General features: G+C 42.1%; 1 long non-coding RNA gene across 1 annotated transcript; it reads right to left on the bottom strand.

Moving 5' to 3' along the window:
- Nucleotides 1–661: 661 nt before the first annotated feature.
- On the bottom strand, nucleotides 662–3,538 carry LOC144996411 (uncharacterized). Its single transcript, XR_013659373.1, has 2 exons — nucleotides 3,390–3,538; nucleotides 662–3,353 (listed from the first exon to the last, which is right to left on the bottom strand). It is a non-coding gene; the product is annotated as an uncharacterized LOC144996411 (long non-coding RNA).
- Nucleotides 3,539–7,977: the final 4,439 nt, after the last annotated feature.

Raw genomic sequence — 7,977 nt, 5'->3', positions numbered from 1 at the left:
TGTGTTTACGGCCCTAACTGGGACGACAGTGCTTTTGTTAAAAAACTTTTTTCATCTTTTCCAGATCTCCAAAATCACTATATAATTATGGGTGGTGACTTTAATTTTGTGCAGGATCCGCAGCTTGATCGATCTTCTAACACTTCTGCCCCCCCTACTAGAGCAGCCAAAATGCTATCGACTCTCTCTCAACAGTTCGGTATTACTGACCCATGGAGGCATAAATTCCCGGGGGGAAAATCGTTCTCATTCTTCTCTCATGTTCATCGCACCTTTTCTCGTATTGACTTTTTTCTTTTAGATGTACGACTTCTGTCTAATCTGGTTTCTGTCGACTATCACGGTATAGCTATATCAGACCATTCTCCGGTTTCTCTTGATCTGGCCATACTCTCCCGGCCTCGCCTGTTGAACCAGTGGAGGTTCAATGCCGTCCTCCTAGCTGAGGAATCCTATAAAGAGTTTATACAATCACAACTCACTCTATTTTTTGAATTTAATGACCTGCCAGAAACAAATAGAAGCAATCTCTGGGAGGCCTCAAAGGCGTACATTAGAGGTCAACTGATTTCTTTTATTTCTAATAAGAGGAAAGTGGAGTCTGCTCGTACAAATTTACTTCTGAACGACATCAAGGACACAGACCAATTATTAGCTGCTAGTTTTGATCCAGACTTGTATAAGAAACGACTCGCACTACAGACAGAGCTTGATCTTATCTCTACCACGGAGGTCAGAACGCTGCTGCTTAAATCCAGACAACGTTTCTATGAATCGGGTGACAAGGCGGGGAAGCTTCTTTCATACCAGGCAAGGGCTGAGGCATCTTCTAGGCTTATTCCAGCAATATTATCTCCAGCGGGTGTGACGATCACAGACCCAGTTAGTGTAAACGAGACATTTGCGAAGTTCTACTCGACTCTTTATACATCTGAGTGTCCACACTCTCCAGATCTTGCGCTTGATAAAATTACTTTTCCACGTGTCACTGATGAGGATGCTGAAATTTTAGGTAAACCCATCACTACGGCAGAAGTCTCTGAGGCCATCAAATCACTCCAAAGTGGTAAGGCACCTGGCCCTGACGGTTTTACCACTGAATACTACAAAACCTTTTCCTCCGTGCTTAGCCCCTTCTTAAAAGATATGTATAATGAAGCCTTTCTCTCCGGCTGCCTTCCAAACACTCTCTCAGAAGCCACAATATCTCTTCTCCTTAAGAAAGACAAAGACCCTCTACTTTGCAGCAGTTACAGACCCATTTCCCTTCTCAATGTTGACTTTAAAATTCTGTCTAAAATTCTGGCTTCCCGTCTACAATGCGTTTTGTCTACCATCATAAATTTGGACCAGACAGGTTTCATGCCGGGCAGATTATCGTCGTGTAATACTAGACGCCTTTTTAACATAATTTCTTCGCCTTGCTCTGTAATGCCTGAGGTCATTCTCTCTCTTGACGCAGAAAAAGCCTTCGATCGGGTCGAGTGGAGCTTTCTATTTAACATTCTATCCCGATTTGGACTGGGGGGAGGGTTTGTCGACTGGGTTAAACTGCTTTACTCTTCCCCCAAAGCTTCAGTTCGCACTAACAATACGTTTTCTCCTTCCTTTTCTTTACATCGTGGCACAAGGCAGGGCTGTCCTCTTTCTCCTTTGTTGTTTCTTCTGGCTATTGAACCTTTGGCCATCTGGTTACGCTCAGAAGCAGCCTTTATTGGCATCAAGCGTCTAGGCACAGTTCATAAGGTCTCGCTATATGCGGATGATCTTTTGCTTTACGTTTCAGACCCTATCACCTCCGTTCCCATCATCCTTAATATCCTACAAGAGTATAGCAATATATCTGGCTACAAACTTAATTATCAGAAGAGCGAACTTTTGCCTATCAATGACCTAGCCCGAATGATCCCTTCCTCTACTTTTCCGTTTCGGTGGTCACCTGGTGGGTTCAGATATCTAGGCATCCAGGTCACCCCATTATTGTCTGGGCTCTACCATACAAACTTTACCCCCCTGATTGACAGGACAGAGAGGGATTTTTTACGTTGGTCAGCTCTGCCGATCTCGCTTGCAGGTCGGGTTAGTCTGGTCAAAATGGCCGTCCTTCCCAGGTTTCTTTACCTATTCCAACATCTTCCAATCTTCCTAGGCAAATCATTTTTTGACAAGCTAGACAGGACCGTTTCATCATTTTTATGGTCGGGCAGGCCGGCTCGTATCCGAAAATCAGTCTTACAAGCCCCGAAGGATGAGGGAGGACTGGCCCTGCCAGTCCTAAGATTTTATTATTGGGCAGCAAACATCCAGAAACTTCTTTTCTGGATGAACGATGACAATGAGGCCATTTCAAGCTGGACTCAGCTGGAAGGGAAATCTTCAGAATTTTGTCTGCGCTCAATACTGTGTGCACAGCTTCCCCTTCCCAGTGTCCATACCTGCCCAGTGGTGTCCACTTCTTTGAAAATCTGGAGTCAATTCAGGAAACATTTCGGCCTTATAAATTCCACAGTCCTCACATCAGTCTACAAAAACTGCAGATTCGATCCGTCCAAAACAGATCTGTCATTCAAACTATGGCACAGGAATGGGATTAAATCAATCTCTGACTTATACACTAACAATGTATTTTCCTCATTTGAACAATTGTCAAAGAAATATGCCCTCCCGAATCAGCATCTCTTCCGTTTCTTCCAGATCAGGGACTATGTTAAAAAACTGTTTCCTCATTTTCCAAATCGCCCACCAGAAACTCTTCTGGATGTTCTTCTCTCCAAAGACCCTTTTGTTAATGGATGCATTTCAAGCGTTTACAAGTCAATTTGGACAGCATCCTCAAAGCCGTCCGATACTGTCAAAACTGCGTGGGAAGACGGTCTAAACCTTAACATTACGGAACAACAATGGAGGTCGGCATTGTCTCTTGTCCATTTGTCCTCTATTTGCGCCCGCCATAGATTGATTCAATGTAAGATTGTTTATAGGGTCCATTACACCAATGCCAGACTGGCCAAAATCTATCCTTCTATTAGTGATGCCTGCAGCAGATGCCATCTCTCTCCTGCCAATCATGCCCATATGTTTTGGTCATGCCCAGTGATCGCAGCTCTTTGGACAGATGTATTTGATACACTAACGAGGGCTTACAGATACACCGTCACACCAAATCCCATGTCGGCAATATTTGGTCTCCCCCCAACTTCAGACACGCCGAGTGCACTAAAGCGGGCCGTTGCATTTACCACCCTATTAGCACGCAGGCTGGTCCTGCTGAACTGGAAGCTCCCCCGTCCCCCTTCGCATGTCCGCTGGGTCCGCGAGGTGCTTTACAATCTCAAACTTGAGAGGCTTAGGTACTCACTTCATGGCTCACTCAGGGTGTTTCATGAGACCTGGAGCCCTTTCCTACAATATGTGGACTCCTTGACATTTCCTCACAATCTGGAGGCTGACTGAGCACCAGTGCAACAAAAAGCCACTGCTGTTACCCTGGTTTTCTCACTTATTACTACGTATTTAATTACCTTTTTTTTTTTTTTTTTCTGGACGTATTTCTTATTTTAAAAAAAAAGAAAAAAAAAAGCCCAAGTGGTTTGTGTTTTTTATTTATTTACTTATTTATTTTTTATTTATTTATTTTATTTTATTTTATTTTTTTTTGTGTCTGACTTGGCCTCTGGGGGTTGTTGACGGGGGTGGGTGGGACGGGTTGACATGTGAGTGTTTATTTTTACACATTGCCTTTTTTACATTTCATTTTACACTCTGTATGTCTGTTTAATACAGAAAATGTTCAATAAATAAAGTTATAAAAAAAAAAAGTGGTACAGAATGGAGAGCAAAGATCCTGTGGGACTTCCACATACTGACAGGATGGTAATGGTGAACCAAACTGACATTGCAGTGGAAAAAGAACAGAGGAAAGCTGTTGTGGAGGATGTGGTAGAATCAAGTGATGGGAACATCAGGAAGAAGGAACATGAGAAACTAGAGAAATACCAGGGGGTACTCCAGGTGGACTTCATCCACTCCCTGTGCCTTGCCGCTTGTGTGTGTGTATATACCTGTACATACATGTATATGTGTGTACATACATGTATATGTATGTACACACACGATGAGTTAATGTGTGTGTACATACATATATAGTACAGACCAAAAGTTTGGAAACACATTCTCATCCAAATGAATAGGAAGGTGTCTGTACTGTACATGTATGCACACACACACACACACACACACACACACATTAACTCATTTCTGTGATTCACATGTTTAGTTTGATTTCTATTCTCTCACACAACCCTCTGCATTTATCCGGACTTGGGACCGGCACAAGTGGGCACTGGATTGTTCCCCCTTGTGGTTGCATTACACTTTCAAGCCATCATTCACTCATTCATTCCTTTATTTATCCATTCATTCATCCAGCCCATCACAACCACACAAACTCTGTTTTTTTCTTTCCTTTTTTCTTTTTTTTAAACGTTTTTTTTTTACTCATAGTAAACCTAAATAACAAATAAAAACCAAAACTTTTTTTTAAACTTTTTTCTCTTTTAACAAAACACAACAACATTGCTAATAATTACATTTTAGGGTGAACCTGAGCAACATCGGAAAACCCCACAAACATTAATCAAAACTTTTATTTTTAATTTTTTTTATCTTTTAACAAAACACAACAACATTAATAAATGAATACAATATTTTTTTAAGGGCGAACCTGAGCACCAGGAGAAAACCCAAACAGATTTAACATAAAAAAGGCTTAGTTCTTCATCTATTAACAATAAAAAAAATGATAATGATGAAGATTTTTTTTTAAGGGCGAACCTGAGCACCAGGAGAAAACCCAAACAGATTTAACTTAAAAAAGGCTTAGTTCTTCATCTATTAACAATAAAAAAAATGATAATGATGAAGATTTTTTTTAAGGGCGAACCTGAGCACCAGGAGAAAACCCACACAGATTTAACACAAAAAAATTTAAAAAAAGTATTTTTTCTTCATTTATTAACAATAAAACAAAATGTATATTAATAAAACATTTTTTAAAGGCAAATATGAGCACCAGGAGAAAATCTGAAAAGATCAAACACAAATAAAAAAAAAAGGTTTTGTTCTTCATCTCTTAACAATTAAAAAAAAGATAAATGATGAATATTTTTTTTAAGGGTGAACCTGAGCACCAGGAGAAAACCCAAGTTTGTTTTGGCTAAAATCTAGATTTCCAGTCTATTTTTATTCTGGCGTTTGCTTGTTGGTGTGAGAGCCTTTTTAAATCTTCTCCACACAGAAATCCTCTGACCATGAGAAGACTCATCTTCCTCTTCATCTGACATTTCTTTCTGGTCATCTGAAGTTTCTTCCTCATCATCTGAAGTTTTTTCTTCTTCATCTGACGTTTCGTCCTCATCATCTGAAGTTTCTTCTTCATCTGACGTTTCCTCTTCAGTCAGTCCAGAATCAGTAGACAGAGAGGTGAGCGAGTCACTGTCTTGATCATCCACAGATGGACTTTGAAGCAGATGTTCAACGGCCTCTGCAGTTTCTGTCAACCTTTCATCTGGGATGACCACAGGAGTGTCGCTCTTGTACTTGCGCCAACTTGCAGGTGTGAGAGCCTTCTTGAATCTCCTCCACAGGGAGATTTTTTCTTTTTTGGGTGGCTCTGGTTGACTGAAAGCGTCTGCTTCTTCTCTCAGAGGTCCAGACACAACTGATTCCTCTGTTTCAGGGTCTTTCTCACTGATAAAGGTCCATGGCAGTCCTAAGGCAGTTTTGTCTGTTGTCTCCTCAAGTTTGGCCTTGACTGCACTCCTTCGTTTGGCCAGACGAGTCCTTACAAGGACTGGTTTACAGATCCTCTGTTTTTTGATGGGAGGACATTCTGTTGTGTCCATCTCCATAGGTCTCCTGCGCTTTCTGGAAGGTTCTGCAGTCACTGGTTGTTCAGAAGCAAACACTTGGTCTGAAACTTGGACTTGGACTGGAGCCTGGTCCAAGTTTCGGTCGGTTTCCTCTGTGTTTATTTGATCCACACTGCTGTTGTCTGGAGTTTTTTGGTCAGCCAGAGGTGCGCTGACTGGTTCGCAGGTTTCCAGTTCCTCCGGGGCAGGAATTTTCTTTCCCTTCTTATTTTTACGCTTCTTGCGTTTCTTGGAAGGTTCTGGAACTGCTTGTGGGTCTGAAACTGTAACATCCAATGATGCATCTTTTGTCAAATTCTCAGATCTTTCCGGTTGTGGGACACTCTCTTCAAGCAAACCCTCGGTTTGGCCAGCACACTCCACAGGTTGGACAGATGCTTGCAGTGTTGTCATTTCCTCAGAAAGCTCCTCAGCAACATTTTCCCTAGATTCTGTGACAGTCTCTTGGGGAAAGCACTCTGCTGCTGGTGATTCGGTTTCCTCTGTGTTTATTTGATTCAGACTGATGTTTTCTGGAGTTTCTTGGTCAGCCAGAGGTGCGCTGACTGGTTTGCAGGTTTCCAGTTCCTCCGGGGCAGGAATTTTCTTTCCCTTCTTATTTTTACGCTTCTTTCGCTTCTTGGAAGGTTCAGGAACTGCTTGTGGGTCTGAAACTGTAACATCCAATGATGCATCTTTTGTCACATTCTCAGATCTTTCCGGTTGTGGGACACTCTCTTCAAGCAAACCCTCAGTTTGGCCAGCACACTCCACAGGTTGGACAGATGCTTGCAGTGTTGTCATTTCCTCAGAAAGCTCTGCCACCTGGGACTCAAGTTGGTTCGCCAGTGTCATCTCCAACTGCAATTTTGTACACAGTTGATGCTTGAAGCTGGCCTGTTCCTCCAGATCCTGCTTGACTTTTTGGGCTTTTGCCTTCATCAACCGTTTGCAATGTTGGAGTTCTTTTTCACGTCTTTGTCTGAGTCTGCGTTTTTCTTCCAAGGCCACTTCCATGTCTTGCAGCAACTCCCAGTGCAGGACACAGCTCTCCTCAGTGGCAATTCTTCTCTGTTTCAGTTCAGATAACTGCTCATTCCTGTCGTACAGTTTATTCAGTAAAAGGTCCCGTTCTCGGATCAGAGCAGACAAATCCTTTTTGACAGACGGGCCTTTTGGTTTTTCCTCATCAGACATTTTCTGAACTTGTGGAACCTCTGGAGGTTTGGTTTCAGAGGCCACAGGTTTAGTCGATTTGCCCTTTTTTTTCATGTTTCTGAGGTGTAAGTCGTAAATGAAAAAATGAAATGAAGTGAAAATGTAAATGTGAGAACCGATTTAAAACCACTATGTGTGAAATCTCTTGAGATCTTTGAGTCTCTGTTGAGTTCTGAAACAGGACTCTTGACTTATATTTAAGAACTTTTTGGCCACTGCCCAGTGATGTCATTTGATGATGTAATTACATCAAATGATGTCAAACGACGTAATGTGACGTCAAATGACATCATTGTGTCTTTCATCACAGATGATGTCATTTGACGTCATTGTGTCTTTCATTGGGGATGAAAGAGCCGACTCCTACTCAGGAGAACCAAAGCATTTAGCCAATTAGCCGAGGCCTGTACCATTACTTGAAATTTAGAAGGGGGGGGGGGGGGGGTGACCGTAGTGGTATAGTCCAGGTAAACACGTGGAGACTCGTATTGAAAAGCTCGCGTGTGGGGAAACAGCAGCTTCTGGAAGCATTTTGGTGATTTTGGAGATGAAAACGCTAAGCTGGGTTCGTGAAATGAAAACCAAACTTCTGGAAAGATTTTGGAACCGCCCATCCATCCATGCGGCTGCAGGAGAGAAGACAGGTGAAATGCAGCCATGCAGATTTCCTGAAAACTGCAGGTAGACCACGTTCTTCTGCGACACAAACTGGTCTTTTCCAGACCTTAAACCTCATTTTTAGAAGCCCCAATCAAAGAACCTGTTTCTGTTTTTAAAGGTTTCTATCAGTTTGTCAATTCTAAAGTCAAGTAAAAACTAAGACTTCAATGGAAAAACCCCAAACTCTGTC

Source organism: Oryzias latipes, chromosome 12 (assembly GCF_053564925.1).
Source record: "Oryzias latipes strain Hd-rR chromosome 12, Olatipes_Hd-rR_3.1".
In the NCBI taxonomy this organism is placed as follows: Eukaryota; Metazoa; Chordata; class Actinopteri; order Beloniformes; family Adrianichthyidae; genus Oryzias; species Oryzias latipes.
This window is presented reverse-complemented; position numbering and strand designations above follow the sequence as displayed.